Source organism: Gopherus evgoodei, chromosome 1, assembly GCF_007399415.2.
Source record: "Gopherus evgoodei ecotype Sinaloan lineage chromosome 1, rGopEvg1_v1.p, whole genome shotgun sequence".
Taxonomy (NCBI): Eukaryota; Metazoa; Chordata; order Testudines; family Testudinidae; genus Gopherus; species Gopherus evgoodei.
The window spans coordinates 202819040-202833205 of NC_044322.1; the positions used below are offsets into that span (position 1 = coordinate 202819040).

The 14166-nt window shown below is 42.9% G+C and overlaps 1 protein-coding gene across 5 annotated transcripts in view; it reads left to right on the forward strand.

Annotated features, from left to right (window-relative positions):
- Window positions 1-14166, forward strand: part of CMSS1 (cms1 ribosomal small subunit homolog) — a 383107-nt gene that overhangs the window by 320426 nt on the left and 48515 nt on the right. The window contains exon 1 of one of the 5 annotated variants that reach the window (XM_030583131.1): window positions 6601-6931. The exons of the other annotated variants lie outside the window; for them this stretch is intronic. The gene's annotated coding sequence lies outside the window, so the exon portion shown is untranslated. Of the gene's footprint in view, window positions 1-6600; window positions 6932-14166 lie in introns of those variants that run through there. 5 annotated transcript variants of the gene reach the window in all.

The following is a 14166-nucleotide window of genomic DNA, read 5'->3' on the forward strand; positions in this document are numbered from 1 at the left end:
TTGAATGCCACTCACAGAATCATAGAAATGTAAGGCTGGAAGGGACCTCTAGAGGTCATCACACCCAGCCTCCTGCGCTAACGCAGGACCGTGTAAACCTGAACTATCCCTGACATCCCTGTTCTTAAAAAGCTCCATCAATGGGGATTCCATAACCTCCCTTGGAAGCCAATTCCAGAGTTTAACTATCCTTATTGTTAGAAAGTTTTCCCTAATATCTAACCTAAATTTCATTTGCTGCAGATTAAGTTCATTACTCCTTGTCCTACCTTCAGTGGACATGGAGAACAATTGATCTCCTTCCTCTTTATAACAGCTCTTAACGTATTTGAAGACTGTTATCCAGGGCAGCCCAGAGAATTCAAGGGGCCTGGGGTCTTCAGGAGTGGGAGTCCTTCTGCTTCGGGTCTTTGGGCACTTCGGCAGCGGGTCCCAGAGCAAGTGAAGGATCCACCTCCGAAGACTCGGAGTGGAAGGAGCCCCTGCCACCGAAGACCTGGAGCAGAAGGAGCCACTGCCACCGAAGAAGAAGCAGCTCTGGGTCTTCGGCAGCGGGTCCTTCACTCGATCCGAGTGTGTTTGGCGGCACTGAAGGACCTGCTGTCGAAGACTCACCGAAAACTCTCATGGGGGCCCCTGAAAACTCTTGTGGGGGCCCCTGTGGGGCCCGGGGCCAGGGACAAAATGCCTCACTTGCCACCCCCTCCCGGGCAGCCCTGCTGTTGTCAACACAGTCCCTCCCCCTAGGTCTTTCTTTCTCCAGATTAAACATGCCCATTTTTTTTAAACTTTTCCTCATAGGTCAGGTTTTCTAAACCTTTTATCATTTTTGTTGCTGCCCTCTGTACTCTCTCTAATTCATCCACATCTTTCCTAAAATGTGGCTCCCAGTACTGGACATAGTTCTCCAACTAAGACCTCACCAATGCCAAGTATAGCAGGACAGTTACCTCCTATATCTTACATACGACAGTCCTGTAAATATGCCCCAGAATTATATTAGCCTTTTTTTTAACTTCATCACATTATTAACATATATCACATCTACTGCTTCCTCCTTATCCACTAAGTCAGTAAACTTGTCAAAGGAGGAAATGAAGTTGGTTTGGCATGATTTGTTCTTGACAAATCCTTGCTGTCTATTTCTTATAACTCTGCTATACTCTAGGCGCTTACAAATGGATTGTGTAATAATTTGTTCCTGTATCAAAGTTAGGCTGACTGGTATATAATCCCTCTGGTCCTCTTTGTTCCCCTTTTTAAAGATAGGTATTATTTTTGCCCTTCTTCAGTTTGAGATTGCTTCAGATAGTTCATATGCATGCCACACTATTCTTAATGGTAAAACAAGCCTCAGAAAGGAAACCGGGGCAGTATAGCCATGAATGATACTATATGCCTACAAATAAAATAAAATAAAATCAAAGAGATTGAATAGCAGTAGAGGCAAGCAAAACAGCAATATTCTAACTTTGAACAGCAATGCTAGAGTCAAAGATATCATAAAAAACGAAACCTGTTATTAATTAAATGGAATATGTATTAGTACCGTATGTCATAACATCTTTATGGATGGCTCCTGTAGGCCGAAAAGCTAGCTGTAATAAAGGAAGTTGGTGTTTGACTTTGAGAAAATATGAAAAATGAATTAGACTGCCTCCAGACAACTTCTGTTTTCTTCATATACATTCTCAGGGCTGTAGGCTGACTCTCTGATACCTTTATGATGTTATGGTAGCATGTTTCCTTATTCTGATGCCAGATGATATCAGGACTAGCATAGAAAATAATCTATAATCTAGTTTATGGAATGGATTAGCAGGGTTTCTGATTTCTGGTACTGCATTCCTGTGGCATCTTGAGCATGTTTTTAATAAAGAGGCCTGTGCTTGTGGTATATCTCTGCCAGTTGCTTTACCTAGCCTAGTGCAGGCTGTTATATATTAGAACTGAATGGGCTGTTAAGACCAACTCCTCTGTTGAATTGTTGGGAGGAGCTCCTCTAGGTCAGATTTGAGGTGCATTGGTGGGGCTATGTGAGGGACGCTTGCACTACCACTGCCTATGTATCATGACTTCTGTGTATGTAGAACTTTAGGTTCTAGAGCTGTCAATCCACTACATTTCACCAGCATTACTATCAGACTTCTCTCCCCTTGCCATCCCTCGCATCATCATAAAATATTGGAAGGATCATGATTTCAGAAAGTCAGTCATTTCTTCGTTCCCAAACAAACCGAGTAAGAAAAAATCCATTCTAAAGTGAATATCGTTAATTCTTTTGGCATTTATTACCAATGCCCTTTTCTGCAGATAAATTCTGGGGTAGATGCAAGGTGACTGTGTAAGTTCTGGAGGTTCCTAAACTTCATAGTCTGAGGCAACCCCTTTAACTATAGAGTTAAATATTAATTCATGCCTATTCAAAGTTCTCTATGGATATTTTGCATTGGTTGTCCACATATTAATCTTTCTAAAAGACCCATTTCTGCCTTGCTCCTTATAGTGAATTAAATTGACTTGTATATAAATTGACTGTAGCTGTTTCCTTTCACCTAACTTTTTCTCGTTGTCTGTCTGTAACTGGGGCTCCTTGAAATGTTTGGAAAGTACTTATAATGTAGTATATTCACTGTTAAGGGAAATGCCCCATACGGAGGTTATTTAAAAGTACTAAGGGCTTGGTTACACTCGAAACTTCAAAGCGCTACCGCGGGAGTTCTGCCGCAGCAGCGCTTTGAAGTGTGAGTGTGGTTGCAGCGCCAGCGCTGGGAGAGAGCTCTCCCAGCGCTGCACATACGCCATCTCCTCATGGGGATTAGCTTGCAGTGCTGGGAGCCACGCTCCCAGCGCTGCGGCACTGTTTACACTGGTGCTTTACAGCACTGTATCTTGCAGCTCTCAGGGGGGTGTTTTTTTCACACCCCTGAGCGAGAAAGTTGCAGCGCTGTAAAGCACCAGTGTAGCCAAGGCCTAAGTAAATAGAGTATGTGAGTGTGGTTTAATATTTCCACAAAGAGGCATTTTTGAAGCAGAGCGCTGTTGTTCAGTTAGATGATTCTTTTCAATTGATTCATTTTCTGAGTAAAATCATAGTCCCTGGACAGTTGTTGTCACTAAAATTCCATGGCACTTTTTACAAGACTAGAGGTATTAACCACTGTGCCCTGTCCAAATTTTAAGATGATTATTACATTTGGACTCTCAATTCCCTTGTAATTTCAGTTGGATACAGAGTTCCCTTGCTGTTTTAAATGGTGGGTAGTGTTGCGTGCAGTGTTAAATCCAACATTGGCAGCATTTGAGTTGTTTGTGAAGTGGTTCTTGTATATGCAAGAATTGAAGCATCTTGTAATCCATCAGAAAGAAAGGCCCTAAATAAGTGTGAAATATTTATTTTATTATTGTTTTAATAAGCATCCGAAACACTTTTAAACAGCTGAGATCCTCATTTTCCATGTTACCTCAATAAAGCCAAAGTGACTTTCTGGAAATATTTTTTTTAATTACTTATGAGCTGAAAGAACATGCAAAATTTCAGCATAAAAGATAATTTTTGAGAAATTTAAGCAGCTGGGAGATTTGTAAGAGACGAAAGTGTATCTGAACTTTCACTATAATATTATACATCATGTTAAAATATAAAGGCATCTTGAAGCACCAGTTGTTCCAGTGAGGTGCTAGTTATGAGGAAGTTAGCTAGAATGGGAAACAGTAAAATGGCCTGTCAGATCCTTAACAGTATATTTGTTGGTTTGTACTTTCAAAACCAGGTAAATAGATACCTTTTCTAAAATCATTTGCCTTCTGTTCTAGTAAAAGAGCATTGCGGTCCCACTTGCCTCATTATCTCAGAAAGCAAAAGTGAACAACATCAGACCCCTCAGTTATAGGGGAACACAATCATTCTGATTAGCATTAGAAGGTACTGTTAGTTAAAAAGAGAGAACCAGCTATTTTTATCAGTAGCCGCTCTTCTTCTGTCATGTTTGTACATTTCCTCCTTCTTGTAGTAATATCTTTTGATGCAATATTTCTTTTAAATGTTAAGTAATCCGGACACTGAATTGTAGTCATTCTGCAACCTGAGCCTAATTTAGAGCGTTGTAGAGCTAATCTCATATGACATAGTTCCATATAAGTTATTTTAATGTGCTAGGTTAGACAGGTCTACCTGTCTGTCACTTGCAGACATATTCCTTTTTCTGTTCTGGTTCACTTCCAGTTAGTGAATCAAGGTGAACTCAGGACTGGTTTGGAAGCATCAGCTCTGGTTGGGGGTGGAGGGTGTTGAAAGAAGAAGCTGGAAAGGGGAGTTGCAGGGGAGGTAATTCTTAGAAATGCTCCACGAAGAATTTTTTTTTCAGATACAGAGTATGACAGATATTAATGTCTGCATACTAAGCGTGTTGGACCATGGCCGAGCAAATCTAAAAATAACATGAAACTTCACCATCAAGGACTGTTCTCGTCAGCTGAAATGGTAGGGTTTTTAGTTCAACTTGCCCCTAAACAAAGGAAGAAGGAAACTATGTTGAGTACTGTACCAGTAGACGTGTCCGGCAATTCAGCATCAGTAATTTTTTTGTATGAATTGACCAAGAATATTTACATTCTGTGAGAAATTTTTCTTTATGGAGCAAAGTCGTGCCTTTATTTGGAACCAATAAGTATAAATCTTTACAGATTGTTTGTACAGCCACAGTTTAGGGATAGGTTAAATAAAATATCCTGGGAAGGCATTAGGATCATCTTCATCATTCCTGAACAGGACAGGCTTTCTGCCAGTTTGGTTGGTCAGTCCCCTAATAAGATTGTGCCTATTTCTGCTCAGTCACATATGGCAGGTGCCCATGAGTCTCAGATATGCACTACAATGCTTTCTTTGGCTACAGACGCACCCTTTCAGAAGCCTCATTGCAGTTAAAGTAAGGGATTCTGGAGTCCATTTGGTATCTCAGGAGGCACACTGCCCTGAATAAATGGAGAAGCCTGTTCTGGAAAAGGAAGGCCCAGGGCATATGACTGAGGGAAAGAAGAGATGACTGAATGGATTGCTGTGGTTGGTGAGAGGAGTGGAGTGTGAAACATAGGCAAGAATCAAAAGTAATCACCTGATGTAACCATTGGGCCAGGTTGCCACCTCTGCCGCCAAGGACAGACTAAGCAAAGGTTGACATAGGAGCTAGAGCTAAGTGTGACACAGTTATTGTAAGGCAAAGCTTCATGTGCCACTGTGAACTGTGCCTACTAGTAATTATTCTGGTAGTTCCCAGCTACTTGCTTTGTTGCTTTTAGAACCCAAGTGCTAAGATATCTGAGTATCTGAATGTATTCTATGTGAGGGGCCTGTCCTGGACCCATGACCAGAAAGGCCCTGAAGAAGTAACTTCCACAAGTTTTACTAAGTTTGAAAATCTTTCTCAGTGCAATAAATTGGAAAGGAAAGATCTGTATTAATTTTTAAAGAAGAGAGGCACTTTGCTGAGTCAGTCAGTCTTTCCATGTAGTATCAAAGATTTCCAGTGAGCTATAATTATTCTGCCCTTTTATGTGATTGAATATTAATTTTTCATTTCCTGTCATTACACTTGCTATCTTAAGGCTTTCTAATATTTAATCTTGTTTTATTGTCTGAACTTCAACATGTTTTGCTAATCTGTAGCCAAGCGGGACACATTTTGGGTTTTTTTCAGTCTTCTTGATTTTTCAGTAGTGCTTCAGTACGCTGCTTACTGGGAGGAGGAAGGGCGGGGGAGAAGGAATACAGTCAATGGTGTTGGAACAGTTTGTATAGTGTGGGGTGCTGAGAGCCATTGAACCAAACTGTAAACCCTGGATACAATGGAAACCACTGCAAGCCAGGTGGTGCTGTCACACCCCAGCACCTCTGGTTCCAGCACCTATGATTATAGTCTTTTTGGGAGGGAGGGCAGAAAGGAGGCAGAAATATTTTGCCATTTGAATCTTTTCTCTGTCCAATTTACCAGAGATGCTTTGGAAGTGAGGGGAGGAACCACTTTTCTTGTAGCTGATTTTGATGATGTGTTGATCTCTCCTATGATTATTATTATTATTACTACTACTACTGTAGAAGACCTAGTCAGAGACCAGGACCCCATTGTGCCTAGGGCTGTACACACACAGAACAAAAGGATGGTAAAGTGTAGTTTTTGTTTTGTAATAAATCTGCTTGGCAACCATTTGACCATCTGCTAGGATATCACACCATGGAAATTAAGGACTTCATGTTAGATGAAGGGAAGAACTCAGATATTCCATCACCAAAAGCCAAGGACTCTACTATGTGAACTGAAGGATAACCTGCTTTAGATATTAGCAGTATAGGCCTTTAGCACATATCTGAGTAATTCTGATTCCATCCAGTAGGTAGTTCCAACTGCTGCTTCCCCCTTCCTTCAGTGCTTCCTCTCTCTCTACTAGACCAGATATTTTTCTACATCCAAGATTCCTCTTTCGTTAATCTGCCCGTGACAGCTGCTATTCAGCTCCCAGTTCAGCCTAGTTCAGTTAAAAACAGCTTATCTGTTCCCCAGACATTAATGAGCATCATAGCTAGGCTGGGAAGGAAAGTGGGAGTTTATCTCTCTCATGCTGCCTTGGGGAATAGTAGTGGGATAGTACTTCAGAGGGGAAATGCAGCTTTCTCTTCTCCTAAGCCCACTTTAAGACCAACCATGCTGGTCAGCACCACTGTGGAGGTAGTGGGGCAACTTCTAACTGAGCTAGGATGAGCTGAAAGGTGGTTTTGTTCCGCAGCAGTTTAATTTAAAGGAGGACTTGACTGAAGCAGTCTACAATGTATGCTTGAAGTAATTTATGGAGAACGGGAAAAGACAGAATATCAAAGAACTGCATTAAGATTAATTATCCAGTTCACTGAAGAATTAGGTAATTTTAAATGACAGAGGTAAGAAAAAGATGTGAAATTGTTTGCCTGATTTTTATTTTTTTATTTTTTTCTCCCCAAGTAATCTGAGATTTCAAGCCAGAGCATATAATTTGGGAGTTTCCCCCAGCTGAAACTTTACACAGAGCTAAATATTTCTCTTTGTGCTTGCAGCTCTGGGAAATAGAATTCTTCCTAAGTTAGTGGGTAGGTTGCAGATCAAGAGTGTTGTGGGTTTTGTTTGTTTGTTGGTTTAAACAACAAAATCCTACTATTTCTCTGACTGATGTTAGCTAGTGTTGTTTGAGTGCCCTATGGAGGGAGTGATTTGAATGATGGAAAAAGAAAGGAACTGGTTGCAAGTGTGTTCCATGCAGAGAGAGCTACATGATAGATGGCACAAATGTGGGAGTGGGAGGAGAATATAGGAATACTAGGGTGGTTGTTATCCATGGTTCATCTAGTCCAGTATCATATCTCTGACAGTGGCAAGAACTGGATGCTTCAGAGATAGGTGAAAGAAACCCCAGAGTGCACAATTATGAACTAGTCTGCCCACAGGAGAAGTTTTTTCATAAATCCATGACAACAGCTGCCTTATATCATAAAACAGGAGCGTTACATCCGTTCTAAAAATGGTTTTGTCGTAATGCACCTGTGAATAGTTTTAGTTATCCAGATAAAAATCTGATTGTTTTCTTAATCCAGCTGAGATCTTGGCCTCAGTAATGTCTACAGAAGTGACTCACACAGGCCAAGAACATGTTGTGTATCCAAAACCAAACAAATTTCATCTTTTAGAAAGTTGTTGCTTTTCTTTTTAATTGAATGTTCCCCTGTTCCTATGTTATGAAAGAAGGTAAATAGATGTGTCTGATTTACCTCATCTGTGCCATCCATTATTTTGTATTCCTCTCATTTTTCTGTTTATCTCCTCTGTAAAGTAAACAGTTAACGATCCCTTCAGTCTCTCTTCCTGCCTGTTACCATTTTGTCATCCAGCTCTGAGCCTGCTTTATTTTATTCTAACCTTTTTTGTGATGAGTGAGATCAGAACTGAACCCAATATTTTAGGTGAGAGGATACTACTGACTTACATAATGGCATTATAACATATTCAGAATTATTCCCTTTCTTTGAATCCTAACATTTTCTTTGCATTTTTGACTGTTGTGGCACATTATGCATTGGATCACAGGACTAAGTTGTCCTGGGAGAGTTTACATTTTATTTCATTAATTGTTCTTAGTCATTAAAACAGTTAAATATTTATGTTAAAGTTATTTTGACTCCTTTACCAGACACATTAGCGCAAAGGAGTGGCATGAAGAGAACAAAGGGCTTAATAATGAGAAATTATGCCAGCAAACACAAATCCACACCTATTAACTAATACGAACAAACTTGCGTCCTACTTCAAGACATGTTATTTAATTTTCACAACCAGGAGTCATTAAATAGTACAATCTGGAGAAAGTTACCTGGCAAATGTCCCTGCTAAGCAGATGTAATGTTTAATAAGAGAAACAATAAAGGGGAATCTGCTATGTGCGGATTGAAAAAAAAAAGTTTGAAATTATAGCACTGGATGTGTTTGAAGAAATGTGATAAATTTGTGATAAATATATATGAAAGTTTACATGTGCATGGTAAAGCTTTCATGGTTACCATACTTAGAGAGTGAGAGAGTGTGTGTGTGTATTTCTATATTTAGCTGTCTAGTGCCTGGGGGAGTATAATATACTGCTGGGAATACAGAGAGCTGTGAGACACTGTACTATCCCTCTGCCTCAGCAATAGTGGGTTTTGCTGGTAATTAGACTGTATGTCAGCTCCCTGCTGCACCAGCCAGTCTTCCTCACCAACAAACTGCTCAAGGCTCTCCTGGCCCAAACTTCACCTGGCAAGGAACAGTCAGTGAAGTTCAGCCCCACATTCTTATTTGTTTCTTTGCAATGCACAGCTCCTACCACTGTGTATTCACTGAAAATACTAAGTATCAGAGGGTAAGCCGTGTTAGTCTGGGTCTGTAAAAGCAGCAAAGAATCCTGTGGCACCTTATAGACTAACAGACGTTTTGGAGCATGAGCTTTCGTGGGTGAATACCCACTTCCTCAGATGCATGTAATGGAAATATCCAGGGGCAGGTATATATATGTGTGCTAGCAAGCAAGCTAGAGATAACGAGGTCAGTTCAATCAGGGAGGATGAGGCCCTGTTCTAGCAGTTGAGGTGTGAAAACCAAGAGAGGAGAAACTGGTTCTGTAACTGGCAAGCCATTCACAGTCTTTGTTCAATCCTGAGCTGATGGTGTCAAATTTGCAGATGAACTGAAGCTCAGCAGTTTCTCTTTGAAGTCTGGTCCTGAAGTTTTTTTGCTGCAGGATGGCCACCTTAAGGTCTGCTATAGTGTGGCCAGGGAGGTTGAAGTGCTCTCCTACAGGTTTTTGTATATTGCCATTCCTAATGTCTGATTTGTGTCCATTTATCCTTTTCCGTAGAGACTGTCCAGTTTGGCCGATGTACATAGCAGAGGGGCATTGCTGGCATATGATGGCGTATATTACATTGGTGGATGTGCAGGTGAATGAACCAGTGATGGTGTGGCTGATCTGGTTAGGTCCTGTGATGGTGTCGCTGGTGTAGATATGTGGGCAGAGTTGGCATCGAGGTTTGTTGCATGGATTGGTTCCTGAGCTAGAGTTATTATGGTGTGGTGTGCAGTTACTGGTGAGAATATGTTTCAGGTTGGCAGGTTGTCTGTGGGCAAGGATTGGCCTGCCACCCAAGGCCTGTGAAAGTGTGGGATCATTGTCCAGGATGGGTTGTAGATCCTTGATGATGCGTTGGAGGGGTTTTAGCTGGGGGTTGTATGTGATGGCCAGTGGAGTCCTGTTGGTTTCTTTCTTGGGTTTGTCTTGCAGTAGGAGGCTTCTGGGTACACGTCTGGCTCTGTTGATCTGTTTCCTTATTTCCTCATGCGGGTATTGTAGTTTTGAGAATGCTTGGTGGAGATTTTGTAGGTGTTGGTCTCTGTCTGAGGGGTTAGAGCAGATGCGGTTGTACCTCAGTGCTTGGCTGTAGACAATGGATCGTGTGATGTGCCCGGGATGGAAGCTGGAGGCATGAAGGTAGGCATAGCGGTCGGTGGGTTTTCGATATAGGGTGGTGTTAATGTGACCATCACTTATTTGCACCGTGGTGTCAAGAAAGTGGACCTCCCGTGTAGATTGGTCCAGGCTGAGGTTGATGGTGGGGTGGAAGCTGTTGAAATCATGGTGGAATTTTTCCAGAGTCTCCTTCCCATGGGTCCAGATGATGAAGATGTCATCAATGTAGCGTAGATAGAGAAGGGGTGTGAGTGGACGAGAGCTGAGGAAGCGTTGTTCCAGGTCGGCCATGAAGATATTGGCATATTGTGGGGCCATGCGGGTGCCCATAGCAGTGCCACTGATCTGGAGATATATATTGTCATCAAATTTGAAATAGTTGTGTGTAAGTATAAAGGCACAGAGCTCAGCAGCCAGTTGTGCTGTGGCATCATCAGGGATGGTGTTCCTGACAGCTTGTATTCCATCTGTGTGTGGGATGTTTGTGTAGAGAGCCTCTACATCCATGGTGGCTAGGATGGTGTTTTCTGGGAGGTCACCAATGCATTGTAGTTTCCTCAGTTTAACTAAGTTTGCTACTTTGTTAAAGAGTCAATACATCATAACTTATTAATTTAATTGGGGTAAATATACCCTTCCCTTCAAACACAGCACTGAAATGGTTTATAGTAAAAGTAAAACAAATTTATTAACAAAAAGACCATGGATTAAATGATATCAAATGAAGGAGAGAAAGGTAGAGCAAGTAAAAGGGAAAACGTGTATCTAAAAAGTCTAAATCTTTATCTTTAGTTACCAGTCTTTGTTCAAGATGGTTTTTTTAATCCACAGTCTCCTTTCCAGCTGTTTCCTGGCCAGGAGCCATCACTGAGATCAAATTGCTTAAGATCGTCTTATCAGATGCAGAGCTTGCCAAGCCAATGTGCAGCAGCCTTATCAGCAAAATGCAGAGCCCTCAGACTACCATTAAATCTGGTCAGAAGTCAGTCAGCCAGTGATGTGTAACATTATCTGTCTCTGGTCACAGCTGCATGTGGGAACCTCTTGTTGGCTCCAGGTGTGAAGGCTGGCCAGGGCCGGTGCAAGGATGTTTCATGCCCTAGGCGAAACTTCCATCTTGCTCCCTCTCCCGTCCCCGAGCCCCCGTCCTGAGCCCTTCCCCGACGGCAGCTCCCCCCCTCCACACTGAGGCACCCCCCCCAGCTCACCCCTGCTCTGCCTCCTCCCCGAGCATGCCGTCACCTCTTCACTTCTCCCACCTCCCAGGCTTGCGGCGCCAATCAGCTTAGGTGCCGCAAGCCTGGGAGGCGGGAGAAGTGAAGCGGCCACGGTGTGCTCAGGGAGGAGGCGGGGCAGGGGTGAGCTGGGGTGGGGAGTTCCCCTGCATCCCATCCCCCCTTACTTGCTGCAGGTGGCCCTCCCCGTGCTCTCCTGCCCCAGCTCCCTCCGTCTAAATGCTGGCAGTGACCAGGGTGGCCAAAGAGCCAGCCGCCGCGGTCACTGCCGAAGAAAATGCGGCCCCCCAAATCCTAGCGCCCTAGGTGACCGCCTAGGTCACCTAAATGGTTGCACCAGCCCTGAGGCTGGTTATACATTGACTCTGGACCATTCACAATTGGGTCAGGAAGGCCCATGAACAGCATGGGAAGTCAAAACTGGATACACCGAGTCATTTATAAGAGACTTGTATCTAATGTCAGCTGCAGACCATTCTTCAAGCCAAGTAGTCATCATAGAGAAATCTGGGCAGGCAAGAGGGCCCACAGTGGATGCTTCGACAGCAAGCGTACTTACCCTTGGATGATCAAAAAGGTGTGTGTATTTGATCTTCTTAACCATTCTGGCTGTAGCATCCTCACAATGGATATGCTTAATGGATGTGTGCTTATGGTACTGATGTGAGTTGAATCATACCAGCTGCGATGCACATGGTTGAGTATAGTTGTGTGTCAGTCAACTTGATGTGAAATGAATGGAGTCAGTATTCCGCTGCGGAGTAGCACAGGGTTAACTCAGATAATAGGAGTTTGCTCCCCTAGAAGTGCCAACCAATTTGCTTAGATGGTTGTTCTGCCTCCTTACCTTAGCTGCAGTGTCCTCAGGTGATTAAGATATGGGGAAGACCTCTCTAAAGTGACTCTGAGGTAGACTGTGTGGGATTTATGTTTCAAGCAATGAAATTAGGATAAATCACTGTTAATGCTTCAGTCAGCTGCTGGCAATCCCTCGGCATTGAGCTGCAGTATTCTCAGGACTAGTCTGATGGCTTGAACGTTGTGGGAGGGGAGTGGAATTGCATCAGGAATGTTGGCTGACAAGTGACTGAGATTTAGCCCTAGAAAGGACTTTGAATGCAGTCTGCTGGTTGGATAATCACCTTCTCCAGTATGAACTGGGTTACATGATGAGAACACTGATCCATTGCTCCCGTCTCTTAAGATGGATTCTCTCTCTGTATGTGTATCGTTGTGATGGGGTGGTCATCCCACACTAGCCCTGAAGGGGTTAAGGTGGCTCAGAAGGAGCCAATTAACCATATTGGCCACGTGAGGGAGAGAGCTAGGGACTGAAAAAAGCTAATTAATGATGAAGCGGGCAGGAACCATCTGAGCTTATATAAAGCCAGGAAGTTTGCAGCAGAAGGGGGATGCAGGGAGAGAGTCTGAGGTCACACTCTGGACATAGAGATGTGGAGCAGGAAAAAACCCAAGGGGAGCAAAAGCCCCACGATCCTTGCCATATGAGAAGGGCTTACCCAGAGGCATTTTGGGGAAGAAAGTCTGGGGAAGGTAGAATAGGAAGAAGCCCAGGGAAAGAGCCATGAGAATTGAGGCTGTTTAGACTTTGGCTGCTGATGATAGGGTCCCTTGAGCTGGATCCTGGAGTCGTGAGCAGGTCTGGGTTCCCCTAGCAGCCACTCGGAAGTAGCTCAGGACTGGTGAAGGCTGCACCTGGACAGTTGATCCAATGTGATGTCAGTGCCCCAGAAGGGGAGGACTGAATAGTGACCTGGTCAGAGGGCTGAGTCATGAAGAGGGACCGAAGACCCAGAGAGAGGCCAGAGTGCAAGAACCAATGGAAGGAGGTGCCAGATCAGGTGTGAGCTATCTCCAGATCCAGCCACAAGAAGGTGCTCCAGGAGTGAGGTTATCCCATTACAATCCCACAAGGATTTCATCATCTTACAAGTCAGAAGGGCTTCCTGGGGATTCAGTCTCCTGTGTTTCTCTGGAGTGCAAGAACCATTGTTAATTCTCTGTCTCTTGAGTTCAGGAAAAAGATACCTTCTACTGGTTTAGCTTGATAGCTTTATTTACTGCTCATATGTAAATTGAGGTAAACCTACATTCCACTGTCTAAGACAGATGTGTTTATCACCTGGGCTAGGCTGTCTTGTCTGACTTAAACATCATGCTGAGGGAAGTCATAACGTCACATAAAAGTTAACACATGCATTTTACAACAATATTAGTAACCAGTGTGTTATGGGCTTTCATATGATACCGAACAAGGCATATTTTGTATATTATTATTGAAGTGGTGCGTACAGTGAGAATATAGGGGTGCTTCAGGTCACGAGTCTGTCACTTCTGGCAGATATGAGATACAGCTGATGGTGGTGTGGTACTGAAGGAAAAAGTGAAACAGCACCAAAGCCCTTACCAGCACTTCTATTTAGTTATCCACATCAAAAGCATTAAGTGAAAATGCAATAACCTTATATGGGAATAAACACCAGTATAGGTGTTATCCTGTATCAATAGGAAAATTGATACAGACAACTGTTCCTTTAAATAACAGCATCCGTGCAGTAAACTATTCCATCGGTGCATGGACATCAAGTCACTATGTCAATAAAGGTATGAGTCAACAGTTTATTAATAAACCAGATTCTGGAACATTGAAAGGGACACTTAGGAAACACAACAGATAATATGAAGGAGGAACTTGTTTTGTCTTTAATTCTGTGGGAGAGGTGCTGCCACATTTACTCACATTGAGCAGTACTTTACTCCATGAGCAAACCATTCACTTTAAGGTAACTATCCACAGAGCAAGGTACTGCTTAATCTGAGTAAGAGTGGCAGAACCTAGCCTTGTGGCATTTGAGCACACACAACAAAACATTTCTAGTATTCCTAGAAC